This window comes from Embiotoca jacksoni, unplaced genomic scaffold (genome assembly GCF_022577435.1).
Source record: "Embiotoca jacksoni isolate LCO1_2020_lvr unplaced genomic scaffold, fEmbJac1.0.p SCAF_78, whole genome shotgun sequence".
Classification (NCBI taxonomy): Eukaryota; Metazoa; Chordata; class Actinopteri; family Embiotocidae; genus Embiotoca; species Embiotoca jacksoni.
Window position 1 is genome coordinate 433,946 of NW_027185434.1, and position 22,807 is coordinate 456,752.

Genomic DNA, 22,807 nt, shown 5'->3' on the forward strand with positions numbered 1-22,807 from the left:
AGTATGACTTTTTTATCATGTTTTAGACGACATGCTATAGTATGACTTTTTTATCATATTTTAGACGACATGCTATAGTATGACTTTTTTTATCATGTTAAAGACGACATGCTATAGTGTGACTTTTTTTTTTATCATATTTTAGACGACATGCTATAGTTTGACTTTTTTATCATATTTTGGACGACATGCTATAGTATGACTTTTTTTTTTATCATATTATAGACTACATGCTATAGTATGACTTTTTTATCATATTATAGACGACATGCTATAGTGTGACTTTTTTTAATCATATTTTAGACGACATGCTATAGTATGACTTTTTTATCATATTTTAGACGACATGCTGTAGTATGACTTTTTTAAGATATTTCAGACGACATGCTTTAGTATGACTTTTTTAAGATATTTCAGACGACATGCTATAGTATGACTTTTTTAAGATATTTCAGACGACATGCTATAGTATGACTTTTTTATCATATTTCAGACGACATGCGACAGTATGACTTTTTTATCATATTTTAGACGACATGCTATAGTATGACTTTTTTATCATATTTCAGACGACATGCGACAGTATGACTTTTTTATCATATTTTAGACGACATGCTATAGTATGACTTTTTTTATCATATTATAAACGACATGCTATAGTATGACTTTTTTATCATATTATAGACGACATGCTATAGTGTGACTTTTTTATCATATTTCAGACGACATGCTATAGTATGACTTTTTTATGATATTTTAGACGACATGCTATAGTATGACTTTTTTTTATCATGTTAAAGACGACATGCTATAGTATGAATTTTTTTTATCATATTATAGACGACATGCTATAGTATGACTTTTTTATCATATTTTAGACGACATGCTATAGTATGACTTTTTTTTATCATATTATAGACGACATGCTATAGTGTGACTTTTTTATCATATTTTAGACGACATGCTATAGTATGACTTTTTTTATCATATTATAGACGACATGCTATAGTGTGACTTTTTTATGATATTTTAGACGACATGCTATGGTATGACTTTTTTATCATATTTTAGACGACATGCTATAGTGTGACTTTTTTATCATATTTTAGAAGACATGCTATAGTGTGAATTATTTATCATATTTTAGACAACATGCTATAGTGTGACTTTTTTATCATATTTTAGACGACATGCTATAGTATGACTTTTTTTTATCATGTTAAAGACGACATGCTATAGTATGAATTTTTTTTATCATATTATAGACGACATGCTATAGTATGACTTTTTTGTCATATTTTAGACGACATGCTATAGTATGACTTTTTTTTATCATATTATAGACTACATGCTTTTGTATGACTTTTTTATCATAATTTAGACGACATGCTATAGTATGACTTTTTTTATCATATTATAAACGACATGCTATAGTATGACTTTTTTATCATATTATAGACGACATGCTATAGTGTGACTTTTTTATCATATTTCAGACGACATGCTATAGTATGACTTTTTTATGATATTTTAGACGACATGCTATAGTATGACTTTTTTTTATCATGTTAAAGACGACATGCTATAGTATGAATTTTTTTTATCATATTATAGACGACATGCTATAGTATGACTTTTTTATCATATTTTAGACGACATGCTATGGTATGACTTTTTTTTTCATCATATTTTAGACGACATGCTATAGTGTGACTTTTTTATGATATTTTAGACGACATGCTATGGTATGACTTTTTTATCATATTTTAGACGACATGCTATAGTATGACTTTTTTTTATCATGTTAAAGACGACATGCTATAGTATGAATTTTTTTTATCATATTATAGACGACATGCTATAGTATGACTTTTTTGTCATATTTTAGACGACATGCTATAGTATGACTTTTTTTTTTTATCATATTTTAGACATGCTATAGTGTGACTTTTTTATGATATTTTAGACGACATGCTATGGTATGACTTTTTTATCATATTTTAGACGACATGCTATAGTATGACTTTTTTTTATCATGTTAAAGACGACATGCTATAGTATGATTTTTTTTTTATCATATTATAGACGACATGCTATAGTATGACTTTTTTTTTTATCATATTTTAGACGACATGCTATAGTGTGACTTTTTTATGATATTTTAGACGACATGCTATGGTATGACTTTTTTATCATATTTTAGACGACATGCTATAGTATGACTTTTTTATCATATTATAGACGACATGCTATAGTATGACTTTTTTTTATCATATTTTAGACATGCTATAGTATGACTTTTTTGAGATATTTTAGACGACATGCTATAGTATGACTTTTTTGAGATATTTTAGACGACATGCTATAGTATGACTTTTTTGATCATATTTTAGACGACATGCTATAGTATGACTTTTTTGATCATATTTTAGACGACATGCTATAGTATGACTTTTTTATGATATTTTAGACGACATGCTATAGTATGACTTTTTTTATCATATTTCAGACGACATGCTTTAGTATGACTTTTTTATATTTTAGACGACATGCTATAGTATGACTTTTTTATGATATTTTGGACGACATGCTATAGTGTGACTTTTTTATCATATTTTAGACGACATGCTATAGTATGACTTTTTTATGATATTTTAGACGACATGCTATAGTATGACTTTTTTATGATTTTTTGGACAACATGCTATAGTATGACTTTTTTATCATATTTTAGACGACATGCTATAGTATGAATTTTTTATCATATTTTAGACGACATGCTGTAGTCTGACTTTTTTTATCATGTTAAAGACGACATGCTATAGTATGACTTTTTTTATCATATTTTAGACGACATGCTATAGTATGAATTTTTTATCATATTTTAGACGACATGCTATAGTATGACTTTTTTATCATATATTGGACGACATGCTATAGTATGACTTTTTTATCATGTTTTAGACGACATGCTATAGTATGACTTTTTTATCATATTTTAGACGACATGCTATAGTATGACTTTTTTTATCATGTTAAAGACGACATGCTATAGTGTGACTTTTTTTTTTATCATATTTTAGACGACATGCTATAGTATGACTTTTTTATCATATTTTGGACGACATGCTATAGTATGACTTTTTTGAGATATTTTAGACGACATGCTATAGTATGACTTTTTTATGATATTTTAGACGACATGCTATAGTGTGACTTTTTTATCATATTTCAGACGACATGCTTTAGTATGACTTTTTTATATTTTAGACGACATGCTATAGTATGACTTTTTTATGATATTTTGGACGACATGCTATAGTGTGACTTTTTTATCATATTTTAGACGACATGCTATAGTATGACTTTTTAATGATATTTTAGACGACATGCTATAGTATGACTTTTTTATGATTTTTTGGACAACATGCTATAGTATGACTTTTTTATCATATTATAGACGACATGCTATAGTATGACTTTTTTATCATATTATAGACTACATGCTATAGTATGACTTTTTTATCATATTATAGACTACATGCTATAGTATGACTTTTTTATCATATTTTAGACGACATGCTATAGTATGAATTTTTTATCATATTTTAGACGACATGCTGTAGTCTGACTTTTTTTATCATGTTAAAGACGACATGCTATAGTATGACTTTTTTATCATATTTTAGACGACATGCTATAGTATGAATTTTTTATCATATTTTAGACGACATGCTATAGTATGACTTTTTTATGATTTTTTGGACAACATGCTATAGTATGACTTTTTTATCATATTATAGACGACATGCTATAGTATGACTTTTTTATCATATTATAGACTACATGCTATAGTATGACTTTTTTATCATATTTTAGACGACATGCTATAGTATGAATTTTTTATCATATTTTAGACGACATGCTGTAGTCTGACTTTTTTTATCATGTTAAAGACGACATGCTATAGTATGACTTTTTTATCATATTTTAGACGACATGCTATAGTATGAATTTTTTATCATATTTTAGACGACATGCTATAGTATGACTTTTTTATCATATATTGGACGACATGCTATAGTATGACTTTTTTTATCATGTTTTAGACGACATGCTATAGTATGACTTTTTTATCATATTTTAGACGACATGCTATAGTATGACTTTTTTTATCATGTTAAAGACGACATGCTATAGTGTGACTTTTTTTTTTATCATATTTTAGACGACATGCTATAGTATGACTTTTTTATCATATTTTAGACGACATGCTATAGTATGACTTTTTTGAGATATTTTAGACGACATGCTATAGTATGACTTTTTTATGATATTTTAGACGACATGCTATAGTGTGACTTTTTTATCATATTTCAGACGACATGCTTTAGTATGACTTTTTTATATTTTAGACGACATGCTATAGTATGACTTTTTTATGATATTTTGGACGACATGCTATAGTGTGACTTTTTTATCATATTTTAGACGACATGCTTTAGTATGACTTTTTTATATTTTAGACGACATGCTATAGTATGACTTTTTTATGATATTTTGGACGACATGCTATAGTGTGACTTTTTTATCATATTTTAGACGACATGCTATAGTATGACTTTTTTTTATCATATTTTAGACGACATGCTATAGTATGACTTTTTTTATCATGTTAAAGACGACATGCTATAGTGTGACTTTTTTTTTTATCATATTTTAGACGACATGCTATAGTATGACTTTTTTATCATATTTTAGACGACATGCTGTAGTATGACTTTTTTAAGATATTTCAGACGACATGCTTTAGTATGACTTTTTTAAGATATTTCAGACGACATGCTATAGTATGACTTTTTTATCATATTACAGACGACATGCGACACTATGACTTTTTTATCATATTTTAGACGACATGCTATAGTATGACTTTTTTTATCATATTATAAACGACATGCTATAGTATGACTTTTTTATCATATTATAGACGACATGCTATAGTGTGACTTTTTTATCATATTTCAGACGACATGCTATAGTATGACTTTTTTATGATATTTTAGACGACATGCTATAGTATGACTTTTTTTTATCATGTTAAAGACGACATGCTATAGTATGAATTTTTTTTATCATATTATAGACGACATGCTATAGTATGACTTTTTTATCATATTTTAGACGACATGCTATGGTGTGACTTTTTTATCATATTTTAGACGACATGCTATGGTATGACTTTTTTTTTTTATCATATTTTAGACGACATGCTATAGTGTGACTTTTTTATCATATTTTAGACGACATGCTATGGTATGACTTTTTTATCATATTTTAGACGACATGCTATAGTATGACTTTTTTTATCATATTATAGACGACATGCTATAGTGTGACTTTTTTATCATATTTTAGACGACATGCTATAGTGTGACTTTTTTATCATATTTTAGAAGACATGCTATAGTGTGAATTATTTATCATATTTTAGACAACATGCTATAGTGTGACTTTTTTATCATATTTTAGACGACATGCTATAGTATGACTTTTTTTTATCATGTTAAAGACGACATGCTATAGTATGAATTTTTTTTTATCATATTATAGACGACATGCTATAGTATGACTTTTTTGTCATATTTTAGACGACATGCTATAGTATGACTTTTTTTATCATATTATAGACTACATGCTTTTGTATGACTTTTTTATCATATTTTAGACGACATGCTATAGTATGACTTTTTTTATCATATTATAAACGACATGCTATAGTATGACTTTTTTATCATATTATAGACGACATGCTATAGTGTGACTTTTTTATCATATTTCAGACGACATGCTATAGTATGACTTTTTTATGATATTTTAGACGACATGCTATAGTATGACTTTTTTTTATCATGTTAAAGACGACATGCTATAGTATGAATTTTTTTTATCATATTATAGACGACATGCTATAGTATGACTTTTTTATCATATTTTAGACGACATGCTATGGTATGACTTTTTTTTTCATCATATTTTAGACGACATGCTATAGTGTGACTTTTTTATGATATTTTAGACGACATGCTATAGTATGACTTTTTTTTTATCATGTTAAAGACGACATGCTATAGTATGACTTTTTTTTTATCATATTTTAGACATGCTATAGTATGACTTTTTTATGATATTTTAGACGACATGCTATAGTGTGACTTTTTTATGATATTTTAGACGACATGCTATAGTATGACTTTTTTGTTATCATGTTAAAGACGACATGCTATAGTATGACTTTTTTTTTATCATATTTTAGACATGCTATAGTATGACTTTTTTATGATATTTTAGACGACATGCTATAGTATGACTTTTTTGAGATATTTTAGACGACATGCTATAGTATGACTTTTTTATGATATTTTAGACGACATGCTATAGTGTGACTTTTTTATCATATTTCAGACGACATGCTTTAGTATGACTTTTTTATATTTTAGACGACATGCTATAGTATGACTTTTTTATGATATTTTGGACGACATGCTATAGTGTGACTTTTTTATCATATTTTAGACGACATGCTATAGTATGACTTTTTTATGATATTTTAGACGACATGCTATAGTATGACTTTTTTATGATTTTTTGGACAACATGCTATAGTGTGACTTTTTTATCATATTATAGACGACATGCTATAGTATGACTTTTTTGAGATATTTTAGACGACATGCTATAGTATGACTTTTTTATGATATTTTAGACGACATGCTATAGTATGACTTTTTTATGATTTTTTGGACAGCATGCTATAGTGTGACTTTTTTATCATATTATAGACGACATGCTATAGTATGACTTTTTTTTTATCATATTTTAGACGACATGCTATAGTGTGACTTTTTTATGATATTTTAGACGACATGCTATAGTATGAATTATTTATCATATTTTAGACGACATGCTATAGTGTTACTTTTTTATGATATTTTAGACGACATGCTATAGTATGAATTATTTCTCATATTTTAGACAACATGCTATAGTGTTACTTTTTTATGATATTTTAGACGACATGCTATAGTATGAATTATTTCTCATATTTTAGACAACATGCTATAGTATGACTTTTTTATGATATTTTAGACGACATGCTATGGTATTACTTTTTTATGATATTTTAGACGACATGCTATGGTATGACTTTTTTATCATATTTTAGACGACATGCTATAGTATGACTTTTTTTTATCATATTATAGACGACATGCTATAGAATGACTTTTTTTTTTATCATATTTTAGACATGCTATAGTATGACTTTTTTTTTATCATATTTTAGACGACATGCTATAGTGTGACTTTTTTATGATATTTTAGACGACATGCTATGGTATGACTTTTTTTATCATATTTTAGACGACATGCTATAGTATGACTTTTTTATCATATTATAGACGACATGCTATAGTATGACTTTTTTTATCATATTTTAGACGACATGCTATAGTATGACTTTTTTGAGATATTTTAGACGACATGCTATAGTATGACTTTTTTGAGATATTTTAGACGACATGCTATAGTATGACTTTTTTATGATATTTTAGACGACATGCTATAGTGTGACTTTTTTATCATATTTCAGACGACATGCTTTAGTATGACTTTTTTATGATATTTTAGACGACATGCTATAGTATGACTTTTTTATAATATTTTGGACGACATGCTATAGTGTGACTTTTTTATCATATTTTAGACGACATGCTATAGTATGACTTTTTTATGATATTTTAGACGACATGCTATAGTATGACTTTTTTCTGATTTTTTGGACAACATGCTATAGTGTGACTTTTTTATCATATTATAGACGACATGCTATAGTATGACTTTTTTGAGATATTTTAGACGACATGCTATAGTATGAATTATTTATCATATTTTAGATGACATGCTATAGTATGACTTTTTTATGATATTTTAGACGACATGCTATAGTATGACTTTTTTTTATCATATTATAGACGACATGCTATAGTATGACTTTTTTTTTATCATATTATAGACGACATGCTGTAGTATGACTTTTTTTTATCATATTATAGACGACATGCTATAGTATGACTTTCTTATCATATTTTAGACGACATGCTATAGTATGACTTTTTTGATCATATTTTAGACGACATGCTATAGTATGACTTTTTTTTATCATATTATAGACGACATGCTGTAGTATGACTTTTTTTATCATATTATAGACGACATGCTATAGTATGACTTTTTTATCATATTTTAGACGACATGCTATAGTTTGACTTTTTTATCATATTTTAGACGACATGCTATAGTATGACTTTTCTATCATATTTTAGACGACATGCTATAGTATGACTTTTTTTTATCATATTATAGACGACATGCTATAGTGTGACTTTTTTATCATATTTCAGACGACATGCTTTAGTATGACTTTTTTATGATATTTTAGACGACATGCTATAGTATGACTTTTTTTTATCATATTATAGACGACATGCTGTAGTATGACTTTTTGATCATATTTTAGACGACATGCTATAGTATGACTTTTCTATCATATTTTAGACGACATGCTATAGTATGACTTTTTTTTATCATATTATAGACGACATGCTATAGTGTGACTTTTTTATCATATTTCAGACGACATGCTTTAGTATGACTTTTTTATGATATTTTAGACGACATGCTATAGTGTGACTTTTTTATCATATTTTAGACGACATGCTATAGTATGACTTTTTTTTATCATATTTTAGACGACATGCTATAGTGTGACTTTTTTATGATATTTTAGACGACATGCTATGGTATGACTTTTTTATCATATTTTAGACGACATGCTATAGTATGAATTATTTATCATATTTTAGACAACATGCTATAGTGTGACTTTTTTATCATATTTTAGACGACATGCTATAGTATGACTTTTTTATCATATTTTAGACGACATGCTATGGCATGACTTTTTTTTTATCATATTTTAGACGACATGCTATAGTATGACTTTTTTTTATCATATTATAGATGACATGCTATAGTATGACTTTTTTTTATCATATTTTAGACATGCTATAGTATGACTTTTTTGTCATATTGTAGACGACATGCTATAGTATGACTTTTTTGTCATATTTTAGACGACATGCTATAGTATGACTTTTTTGAGATATTTTAGACGACATGCTATAGTATGACTTTTTTATGATATTTTAGACAACATGCTATAGTATGAATTATTTATCATATTTTAGACGACATGCTATAGTATGACTTTTTTTATCATATTATAGACGACATGCTATAGTATGACTTTTTTTTTAATCATATTATAGACGACATGCTGTAGTATGACTTTTTTTTATCATATTATAGACGACATGCTATAGTATGACTTTCTTATCATATTTTAGACGACATGCTATAGTATGACTTTTTTGATCATATTTTAGACGACATGCTATAGTATGACTTTTTTTTTATCATATTATAGACGACATGCTATAGTATGACTTTTTTATCATATTTTAGACGACATGCTATAGTTTGACTTTTTTGTCATATTGTAGACGACATGCTATAGTATGACTTTCTTATCATATTTTAGACGACATGCTATAGTATGACTTTTTTTTTATCATATTATAGACGACATGCTATAGTATGACTTTTTTATCATATTTTAGACGACATGCTATAGTTTGACTTTTTTGTCATATTGTAGACGACATGCTATAGTATGACTTTCTTATCATATTTTAGACGACATGCTATAGTTTGACTTTTTTTTATCATATTATAGACGACATGCTATAGTATGACTTTTTTATCATATTTTAGACGACATGCTATAGTTTGACTTTTTTGTCATATTGTAGACGACATGCTATAGTATGACTTTCTTATCATATTTTAGACGACATGCTATAGTATGACTTTTTTTTTATCATATTATAGACGACATGCTATAGTATGACTTTTTTATCATATTTTAGACGACATGCTATAGTTTGACTTTTTTGTCATATTGTAGACGACATGCTACAGTATGACTTTCTTATCATATTTTAGACGACATGCTATAGTTTGACTTTTTTTATCATATTATAGACGACATGCTATAGTATGACTTTTTTATCATATTTTAGACGACATGCTATGGCATGACTTTTTTTTTTATCATATTTTAGACGACATGCTATAGTATGACTTTTTTTTATCATATTTTAGACATGCTATAGTATGACTTTTTTGTCATATTTTAGACGACATGCTATAGTATGACTTTTTTTTATCATATTTTAGACATGCTATAGTATGACTTTTTTGTCATATTGTAGACGATATGCTATAGTATGACTTTTTTGTCATATTTTAGACGACATGCTATAGTATGACTTTTTTGAGATATTTTAGACGACATGCTATAGTATGACTTTTTTATGATATTTTAGACAACATGCTATAGTATGAATTATTTATCATATTTTAGACGACATGCTATAGTATGAATTATTTTTCATATTTTAGACGACATGCTATAGTATGACTTTTTTTATCATATTTTAGACGACATGCTATAGTATGACTTTTTTGTCATATTGTAGACGACATGCTATAGTATGACTTTCTTATCATATTTTAGACGACATGCTATAGTATGACTTTCTTATCATATTTTAGACGACATGCTATAGTTTGACTTTTTTGTCATATTGTGGACGACATGCTATAGTATGACTTTTTTTTTATCATATTATAGACGACATGCTGTAGTATGACTTTTTGATCATATTTTAGACGACATGCTATAGTATGACTTTTTTTTATCATATTATAGACGACATGCTATAGTATGACTTTTTGATCATATTTTAGACGACATGCTATAGTATGACTTTTTTTTTATCATATTATAGACGACATGCTATAGTATGACTTTTTTATCATATTTTAGACGACATGCTATGGCATGACTTTTTTTTATCATATTTTAGACGACATGCTATAGTATGACTTTTTTTTATCATATTATAGACGACATGCTATAGTATGACTTTTTTTTAATCATATTTTAGACATGCTATAGTATGACTTTTTTGTCATATTTTAGACGACATGCTATAGTATGACTTTTTTTTATCATATTTTAGACATGCTATAGTATGACTTTTTTGTCATATTGTAGACGACATGCTATAGTATGACTTTTTTGTCATATTTTAGACGACATGCTATAGTATGACTTTTTTGAGATATTTTAGACGACATGCTATAGTATGACTTTTTTATGATATTTTAGACAACATGCTATAGTATGAATTATTTATCATATTTTAGACGACATGCTATAGTATGAATTATTTTTCATATTTTAGACGACATGCTATAGTATGACTTTTTTTATCATATTTTAGACGACATGCTATAGTATGACTTTTTTGTCATATTGTAGACGACATGCTATAGTATGACTTTCTTATCATATTTTAGACGACATGCTATAGTATGACTTTCTTATCATATTTTAGACGACATGCTATAGTTTGACTTTTTTGTCATATTGTAGACGACATGCTATAGTATGACTTTTTTTTATCATATTTCAGACGACATGCTATAGTATGACTTTTCTATCATATTTTAGACGACATGCTATAGTATGACTTTTTTTTATCATATTATAGACGACATGCTATAGTATGACTTTCTTATCATATTTTAGACGACATGCTATAGTATGACTTTTTTGATCATATTTTAGACGACATGCTATAGTATGACTTTTTTTTTATCATATTATAGACGACATGCTATAGTATGACTTTTTTATCATATTTTAGACGACATGCTATAGTTTGACTTTTTTGTCATATTGTAGACGACATGCTATAGTATGACTTTTTTTATCATATTATAGACGACATGCTATAGTATGACTTTTTTTTTATCATATTTTAGACATGCTATAGTATGACTTTTTTGTCATATTTTAGACGACATGCTATAGTATGACTTTTTTTATCATATTATAGACGACATGCTATAGTATGACTTTCTTATCATATTTTAGACGACATGCTATAGTATGACTTTTTTTATCATATTATAGACGACATGCTATAGTATGACTTTTTTTTTATCATATTTTAGACATGCTATAGTATGACTTTTTTGTCATATTTTAGACGACATGCTATAGTATGACTTTTTTTTATCATATTTTAGACGACATGCTATAGTATGACTTTTTTTTTATCATATTATAGACGACATGCTATAGTATGACTTTTTTTTATCATATTTTAGACATGCTATAGTATGACTTTTTTGTCATATTTTAGACGACATGCTATAGTATGACTTTTTTGATCATATTTTAGACGACATGCTATAGTATGACTTTTTTTTATCATATTTTAGACGACATGCTATAGTATGACTTTTTTTTTATCATATTATAGACGACATGCTATAGTATGACTTTTTTTTTATCATATTTTAGACATGCTATAGTATGACTTTTTTGTCATATTTTAGACGACATGCTATAGTATGACTTTTTTGATCATATTTTAGACGACATGCTATAGTATGACTTTTTTTTTATCATATTATAGACGACATGCTATAGTATGACTTTTTTATCATATTTTAGACGACATGCTATAGTTTGACTTTTTTGTCATATTGTAGACGACATGCTATAGTATGACTTTCTTATCATATTTTAGACGACATGCTATAGTATGACTTTTTTTATCATATTATAGACGACATGCTATAGTATGACTTTTTTTTTATCATATTTTAGACATGCTATAGTATGACTTTTTTGTCATATTTTAGACGACATGCTATAGTATGACTTTTTTTTATCATATTTTAGACATGCTATAGTATGACTTTTTTGTCATATTGTAGACGACATGCTATAGTATGACTTTTTTGTCATATTTTAGACGACATGCTATAGTATGACTTTTTTGAGATATTTTAGACGACATGCTATAGTATGACTTTTTTATGATATTTTAGACAACATGCTATAGTATGAATTATTTATCATATTTTAGACGACATGCTATAGTATGAATTATTTTTCATATTTTAGACGACATGCTATAGTATGACTTTTTTTATCATATTTTAGACGACATGCTATAGTATGACTTTTTTGTCATATTGTAGACGACATGCTATAGTATGACTTTCTTATCATATTTTAGACGACATGCTATAGTATGACTTTCTTATCCTTATCATATTTTAGACGACATGCTATAGTTTGACTTTTTTGTCATATTGTAGAACGACATGCTATAGTATGACTTTTTTTTATCATATTATAGACGACATGCTGTAGTATGACTTTTTGATCATATTTTAGACGACATGCTATAGTATGACTTTTTTTTATCATATTATAGACGACATGCTATAGTATGACTTTTTGATCATATTTTAGACGACATGCTATAGTATGACTTTTTTTTTATCATATTATAGACGACATGCTGTAGTATGACTTTTTTTTATCATATTTCAGACGACATGCTATAGTATGACTTTTCTATCATATTTTAGACGACATGCTATAGTATGACTTTTTTTATCATATTATAGACGACATGCTATAGTATGACTTTCTTATCATATTTTAGACGACATGCTATAGTATGACTTTTTTGATCATATTTTAGACGACATGCTATAGTATGACTTTTTTTTTATCATATTATAGACGACATGCTATAGTATGACTTTTTTATCATATTTTAGACGACATGCTATAGTTTGACTTTTTTGAGATATTTTAGACGACATGCTATAGTATGACTTTTTTATGATATTTTAGGACAACATGCTATAGTATGAATTATTTATCATATTTTAGACGACATGCTATAGTATGAATTATTTTCATATTTTAGACGACATGCTATAGTATGACTTTTTTTATCATATTATAGACGACATGCTATAGTATGACTTTCTTATCATATTTTAGACGACATGCTATAGTATGACTTTTTTGATCATATTTTAGACGACATGCTATAGTATGACTTTTTTTTTATCATATTATAGACGACATGCTATAGTATGACTTTTTTTATCATATTTTAGGACGACATGCTATAGTTTGACTTTTTTGTCATATTGTAGACGACATGCTATAGTATGACTTTCTTATCATATTTTAGACGACATGCTATAGTATGACTTTTTTTATCATATTATAGACGACATGCTATAGTATGACTTTTTTTTTATCATATTTTAGACATGCTATAGTATGACTTTTTTGTCATATTTAGACGACATGCTATAGTATGACTTTTTTTTATCATATTTTAGACGACATGCTATAGTATGACTTTTTTTTTTATCATATTATAGACCGACATGCTATAGTATGACTTTTTTTTTATCATATTTTAGACATGCTATAGTATGACTTTTTTGTCATATTTTAGACGACATGCTATAGTATGACTTTTTTGATCATATTTTAGACGACATGCTATAGTATGACTTTTTTTTATCATATTTTTAGACGACATGCTATAGTATGACTTTTTTTTTATCATATTATAGACGACATGCTATAGTATGACTTTTTTTTTATCATATTTTAGACATGCTATAGTATGACTTTTTTGTCATATTTTAGACGACATGCTATAGTATGACTTTTTTTGATCATATTTTAGACGACATGCTATAGTATGACTTTTTTTTTATCATATTATAGACGACATGCTATAGTATGACTTTTTTATCATATTTTAGACGACATGCTATAGTTTGACTTTTTTGTCATATTGTAGACGACATGCTATAGTATGACTTTCTTATCATATTTTAGACGACATGCTATAGTATGACTTTTTTTATCATATTATAGACGACATGCTATAGTATGACTTTTTTTTTATCATATTTTAGACATGCTATAGTATGACTTTTTTGTCATATTTTAGACGACATGCTATAGTATGACTTTTTTTTATCATATTTTAGACATGCTATAGTATGACTTTTTTGTCATATTGTAGACGACATGCTATAGTATGACTTTTTTGTCATATTTTAGACGACATGCTATAGTATGACTTTTTTGAGATATTTTTAGACGACATGCTATAGTATGACTTTTTTATGATATTTTAGACAACATGCTATAGTATGAATTATTTATCATATTTTAGACGACATGCTATAGTATGAATTATTTTTCATATTTTAGACGACATGCTATAGTATGACTTTTTTTATCATATTTTAGACGACATGCTATAGTATGACTTTTTTTGTCATATTGTAGACGACATGCTATAGTATGACTTTCTTATCATATTTTTAGACGACATGCTATAGTATGACTTTCTTATCATATTTTAGACGACATGCTATAGTTTGACTTTTTTGTCATATTGTAGACGACATGCTATAGTATGGACTTTTTTTATCATATTATAGACGACATGCTGTAGTATGACTTTTTGATCATATTTTAGACGACATGCTATAGTATGACTTTTTTTTATCATATTATAGACGACATGCTATAGTATGACTTTTTGATCATATTTTAGACGACATGCTATAGTATGACTTTTTTTTTATCATATTATAGACGACATGCTGTAGTATGACTTTTTTTTATCATATTTCAGACGACATGCTATAGTATGACTTTCTATCATATTTTAGACGACATGCTATAGTATGACTTTTTTTATCATATTATAGACGACATGCTATAGTATGACTTTCTTATCATATTTTAGACGACATGCTATAGTATGACTTTTTTGATCATATTTTAGACGACATGCTATAGTATGACTTTTTTTTTATCATATTATAGACGACATGCTATAGTATGACTTTTTTATCATATTTTAGACGACATGCTATAGTTTGACTTTTTTGAGATATTTTTAGACGACATGCTATAGTATGACTTTTTTATGATATTTAGACAACATGCTATAGTATGAATTATTTATCATATTTTAGACGACATGCTATAGTATGAATTATTTTTCATATTTTTAGACGACATGCTATAGTATGACTTTTTTTTATCATATTTTAGACGACATGCTATAGTATGACTTTTTTGTCATATTGTAGACGACATGCTATAGTATGACTTTCTTATCATATTTTAGACGACATGCTATAGTATGACTTTCTTATCATATTTTAGACGACATGCTATAGTTTGACTTTTTTGTCATATTGTAGACGACATGCTATAGTATGACTTTTTTTTATCATATTATAGACGACATGCTGTAGTATGACTTTTTGATCATATTTTAGACGGACATGCTATAGTATGACTTTTTTTTATCATATTATAGACGACATGCTATAGTATGACTTTTTGATCATATTTTAGACGACATGCTATAGTATGACTTTTTTTTTATCATATTATAGACGACATGCTGTAGTATGACTTTTTTTTATCATATTTCAGACGACATGCTATAGTATGACTTTTCTATCATATTTTAGACGACATGCTATAGTATGACTTTTTTTATCATATTATAGACGACATGCTATAGTATGACTTTCTTATCATATTTTAGACGACATGCTATAGTACGACTTTTTTGATCATATTTTAGACGACATGCTATAGTATGACTTTTTTTTTATCATATTATAGACGACATGCTATAGTATGACTTTTTTATCATATTTTAGACGACATGCTATAGTTTGACTTTTTTGTCATATTGTAGACGACATGCTATAGTATGACTTTCTTATCATATTTTAGACGACATGCTATGTTATGACTTTTTTTATCATATTATAGACGACATGCTATAGTATGACTTTTTTTTTATCATATTTTTAGACATGCTATAGTATGACTTTTTTGTCATATTTTAGACGACATGCTATAGTATGACTTTTTTTTATCATATTTTAGACGACATGCTATAGTATGACTTTTTTTTTATCATATTATAGACGACATGCTATAGTATGACTTTTTTTTTATCATATTTTTAGACATGCTATAGTATGACTTTTTTTGTCATATTTTAGACGGACATGCTATAGTATGACTTTTTTGATCATATTTTAGACGACATGCTATAGTATGACTTTTTTTTTATCATATTTTAGACGACATGCTATAGTATGACTTTTTTTTTATCATATTATAGACGACATGCTATAGTATGACTTTTTTTTTATCATATTTTAGACATGCTATAGTATGACTTTTTTTGTCATATTTTAGACGACATGCTATAGTATGACTTTTTTGATCATATTTTAGACGACATTGCTATAGTATGACTTTTTTTTTATCATATTATAGACGACATGCTATAGTATGACTTTTTTATCATATTTTAGACGACATGCCTATAGTTTGACTTTTTTGTCATATTGTAGACGACATGCTATAGTATGACTTTCTTATCATATTTTAGACGACATGCTATAGTATGACTTTTTTTATCATATTATAGACGACATGCTATAGTATGACTTTTTTTTTATCATATTTTAGACATGCTATAGTATGACTTTTTTGTCATATTTTAGACGACATGCTATAGTATGACTTTTTTTTTATCATATTTTAGACATGCTATAGTATGACTTTTTTGTCATATTGTAGACGACATGCTATAGTATGACTTTTTTGTCATATTTTAGACGACATGCTATAGTATGACTTTTTTGAGATATTTTAGACGACATGCTATAGTATGACTTTTTTATGATATTTTAGACAACATGCTATAGTATGAATTATTTATCATATTTTAGACGACATGCTATAGTATGAATTATTTTTCATATTTTAGACGACATGCTATAGTATGACTTTTTTTATCATATTTTAGACGACATGCTATAGTATGACTTTTTTGTCATATTGTAGACGACATGCTATAGTATGACTTTCTTATCATATTTTAGACGACATGCTATAGTATGACTTTCTTATCATATTTTAGACGACATGCTATAGTTTGACTTTTTTGTCATATTGTAGACGACATGCTATAGTATGACTTTTTTTTATCATATTATAGACGACATGCTGTAGTATGACTTTTTGATCATATTTTAGACGACATGCTATAGTATGACTTTTTTTTATCATATTATAGACGACATGCTATAGTATGACTTTTTGAATCATATTTTAGACGACATGCTATAGTATGACTTTTTTTTTTATCATATTATAGACGACATGCTGTAGTATGACTTTTTTTTATCATATTTCAGACGACATGCTATAGTATGACTTTTCTATCATATTTTAGACGACATGCTATAGTATGACTTTTTTTTATCATATTATAGACGACATGCTATAGTATGACTTTCTTATCATATTTTAGACGACATGCTATAGTATGACTTTTTTGATCATATTTTAGACGACATGCTATAGTATGACTTTTTTTTTATCATATTATAGACGACATGCTATAGTATGACTTTTTTATCATATTTTAGACGACATGCTATAGTTTGACTTTTTTGTCATATTGTAGACGACATGCTAAAGTATGACTTTCTTATCATATTTTAGACGACATGCTATAGTATGACTTTTTTTTTTATCATATTATAGACGACATGCTATAGTATGACTTTTTTATCATATTTTAGACGACATGCTATAGTTTGACTTTTTTGTCATATTGTAGACGACATGCTATAGTATGACTTTCTTATCATATTTTAGACGACATGCTATAGTTTGACTTTTTTTTATCATATTATAGACGACATGCTATAGTATGACTTTTTTTATCATATTTTAGACGACATGCTATAGTTTGACTTTTTTGTCATATTGTAGACGACATGCTATAGTATGACTTTCTTATCATATTTTAGACGACATGCTATAGTATGACTTTTTTTTTATCATATTTATAGACGACATGCTATAGTATGACTTTTTTATCATATTTTAGACGACATGCTATAGTTTGACTTTTTTGTCATATTGTAGACGACATGCTATAGTATGACTTTCTTATCATATTTTAGACGACATGCTATAGTTTGACTTTTTTTTATCATATTATAGACGACATGCTATAGTATGACTTTTTTTATCATATTTTAGACGACATGCTATAGTTTGACTTTTTTGTCATATTGTAGACGACATGCTATAGTATGACTTTCTTATCATATTTTAGACGACATGCTATAGTAATGACTTTTTTTTTATCATATTTTAGACGACAATGCTATAGTATGACTTTCTTATCATATTTTAGACGACATGCTATAGTTTGACTTTTTTTTATCATATTATAGACGACATGCTATAGTATGACTTTTTTTTATCATATTTTAGACATGCTATAGTATGACTTTTTTGTCATATTTTAGGACGACATGCTATAGTATGACTTTTTTTTTATCATATTTTAGACATGCTATAGTATGACTTTTTTGTCATATTGTAGACGATATGCTATAGTATGACTTTTTTGTCATATTTTAGACGACATGCTATAGTATGACTTTTTTGAGATATTTTAGACGACATGCTATAGTATGACTTTTTTATGATATTTTAGACAACATGCTATAGTATGAATTATTTATCATATTTTAGACGACATGCTATAGTATGAATTATTTTTCATATTTTAGACGACATGCTATAGTATGACTTTTTTTATCATATTTTAGACGACATGCTATAGTATGACTTTTTTGTCATATTGTAGACGACATGCTATAGTATGACTTTCTTATCATATTTTAGACGACATGCTATAGTATGACTTTCTTATCATATTTTAGACGACATGCTATAGTTTGACTTTTTGGTCATATTGTGGACGACATGCTATTGTATGACTTTTTTTTATCATATTATAGACGACATGCTGTAGTATGACTTTTTGATCATATTTTAGACGACATGCTATAGTATGACTTTTTTTTTATCACTATTATAGACGACATGCTATAGTATGACTTTTTGATCATATTTTAGACGACATGCTATAGTATGACTTTTTTTTTATCATATTATAGACGACATGCTATAGTATGACTTTTTTATCATATTTTAGACGACATGCTATGGCCATGACTTTTTTTTTATCATATTTTAGACGACAATGCTATAGTATGACTTTTTTTTATCATATTATAGACGACATGCTATAGTATGACTTTTTTTTTATCATATTTTAGACATGCTATAGTATGACTTTTTTGTCATATTTTAGACGACATGCTATAGTATGACTTTTTTTTATCATATTTTAGACATGCTATAGTATGACTTTTTTGTCATATTGTAGACGACATGCTATAGTATGACTTTTTTGTCATATTTTAGACGACATGCTATAGTATGACTTTTTTGAGATATTTTAGACGACATGCTATAGTATGACTTTTTATGATATTTTAGACAACATGCTATAGTATGAATTATTTATCATATTTTAGACGACATGCTATAGTATGAATTATTTTTCATATTTTAGACCGACATGCTATAGTATGACTTTTTTTATCATATTTTAGACGACATGCTATAGTATGACTTTTTTTGTCATATTGTAGACGACATGCTATAGTATGACTTTCTTATCATATTTTAGACGACATGCTATAGTATGACTTTCTTATCATATTTTAGACGACATGCTATAGTTTGACTTTTTTGTCATATTGTAGACGACATGCTATAGTATGACTTTTTTTTATCATATTATAGACGACATGCTGTAGTATGACTTTTTGATCATATTTTAGACGACATGCTATAGTATGACTTTTTTTTATCATATTATAGACGACATGCTATAGTATGACTTTTTGATCATATTTTAGACGACATGCTATAGTATGACTTTTTTTTTAATCATATTATAGACGACATGCTGTAGTATGACTTTTTTTTATCATATTTCAGACGACATGCTATAGTATGACTTTTCTATCATATTTTAGACGGACATGCTATAGTATGACTTTTTTTATCATATTATAGACGACATGCTATAGTGTGACTTTTTTATCATATTTCAGACGACATGCTTTAGTATGACTTTTTTATGATATTTTAGACGACATGCTATAGTATGACTTTTTTTTATCATATTTTAGACGACATGCTATAGTGTGCACTTTTTTATGATATTTTAGACGACATGCTATGGTATGACTTTTTTATCATATTTTAGACGACATGCTATAATATGAATTAATTATCATATTTTAGACAACATGCTATAGTGTGACTTTTTTATCATATTTTAGACGACATGCTATAGTATGACTTTTTTTTATCATATTATAGACGACATGCTATAGTAATGACTTTTTTTTATCATATTTTAGACATGCTATAGTATGACTTTTTTGTCATATTTTAGACGACATGCTATAGTATGACTTTTTTTTATCATATTTTAGACATGCTATAGTATGACTTTTTTGTCATATTGTAGACGACATGCTATAGTATGACTTTTTTGTCATATTTTAGACGACATGCTATAGTATGACTTTTTTGAGATATTTTAGACGACATGCTATAGTATGACTTTTTTATGATATTTTAGACAACATGCTATAGTATGAATTATTTATCATATTTTAGACGACATGCTATAGTATGACTTTTTTTATCATATTATAGACGACATGCTATAGTATGACTTTTTTTTTAATCATATTATAGACGACATGCTGTAGTATGACTTTCTTATCATATTTTAAACGACATGCTATAGTATGACTTTTTTGATCATATTTTAGACGACATGCTATAGTATGACTTTTTTTTTATCATATTATAGACGACATGCTATAGTATGACTTTTTTATCATATTTTAGACGACATGCTATAGTTTGACTTTTTTGTCATATTGTAGACGACATGCTATAGTATGACTTTCTTATCATATTTTAGACGACATGCTATAGTATGACTTTTTTTTATCATATTATAGACGACATGCTATAGTATGACTTTTTTATCATATTTTAGACGACATGCTATAGTTTGACTTTTTTGTCATATTGTAGACGACATGCTATAGTATGACTTTCTTATCATATTTTAGACGACATGCTATAGTTTGACTTTTTTTTTATCATATTATAGACGACATGCTATAGTATGACTTTTTTATCATATTTTAGACGACATGCTATAGTTTGACTTTTTTGTCATATTGTAGACGACATGCTATAGTATGACTTTCTTATCATATTTTAGACGACATGCTATAGTTTGACTTTTTTTATCATATTATAGACGACATGCTATAGTATGACTTTTTTATCATATTTTAGACGACATGCTATGGCATGACTTTTTTTTAATCATATTTTAGACGACATGCTATAGTATGACTTTTTTTTTATCATATTATAGACGACATGCTATAGTATGACTTTTTTTTATCATATTTTAGACATGCTATAGTATGACTTTTTTTGTCATATTTTAGACGACATGCTATAGTATGACTTTTTTTTATCATATTTTAGACATGCTATAGTATGACTTTTTTGTCATATTGTAGACGACATGCTATAGTATGACTTTTTTGTCATATTTTAGACGACATGCTATAGTATGACTTTTTTGAGATATTTTAGACGACATGCTATAGTATGACTTTTTTATGATATTTTAGACAACATGCTATAGTATGAATTATTTATCATATTTTAGACGACATGCTATAG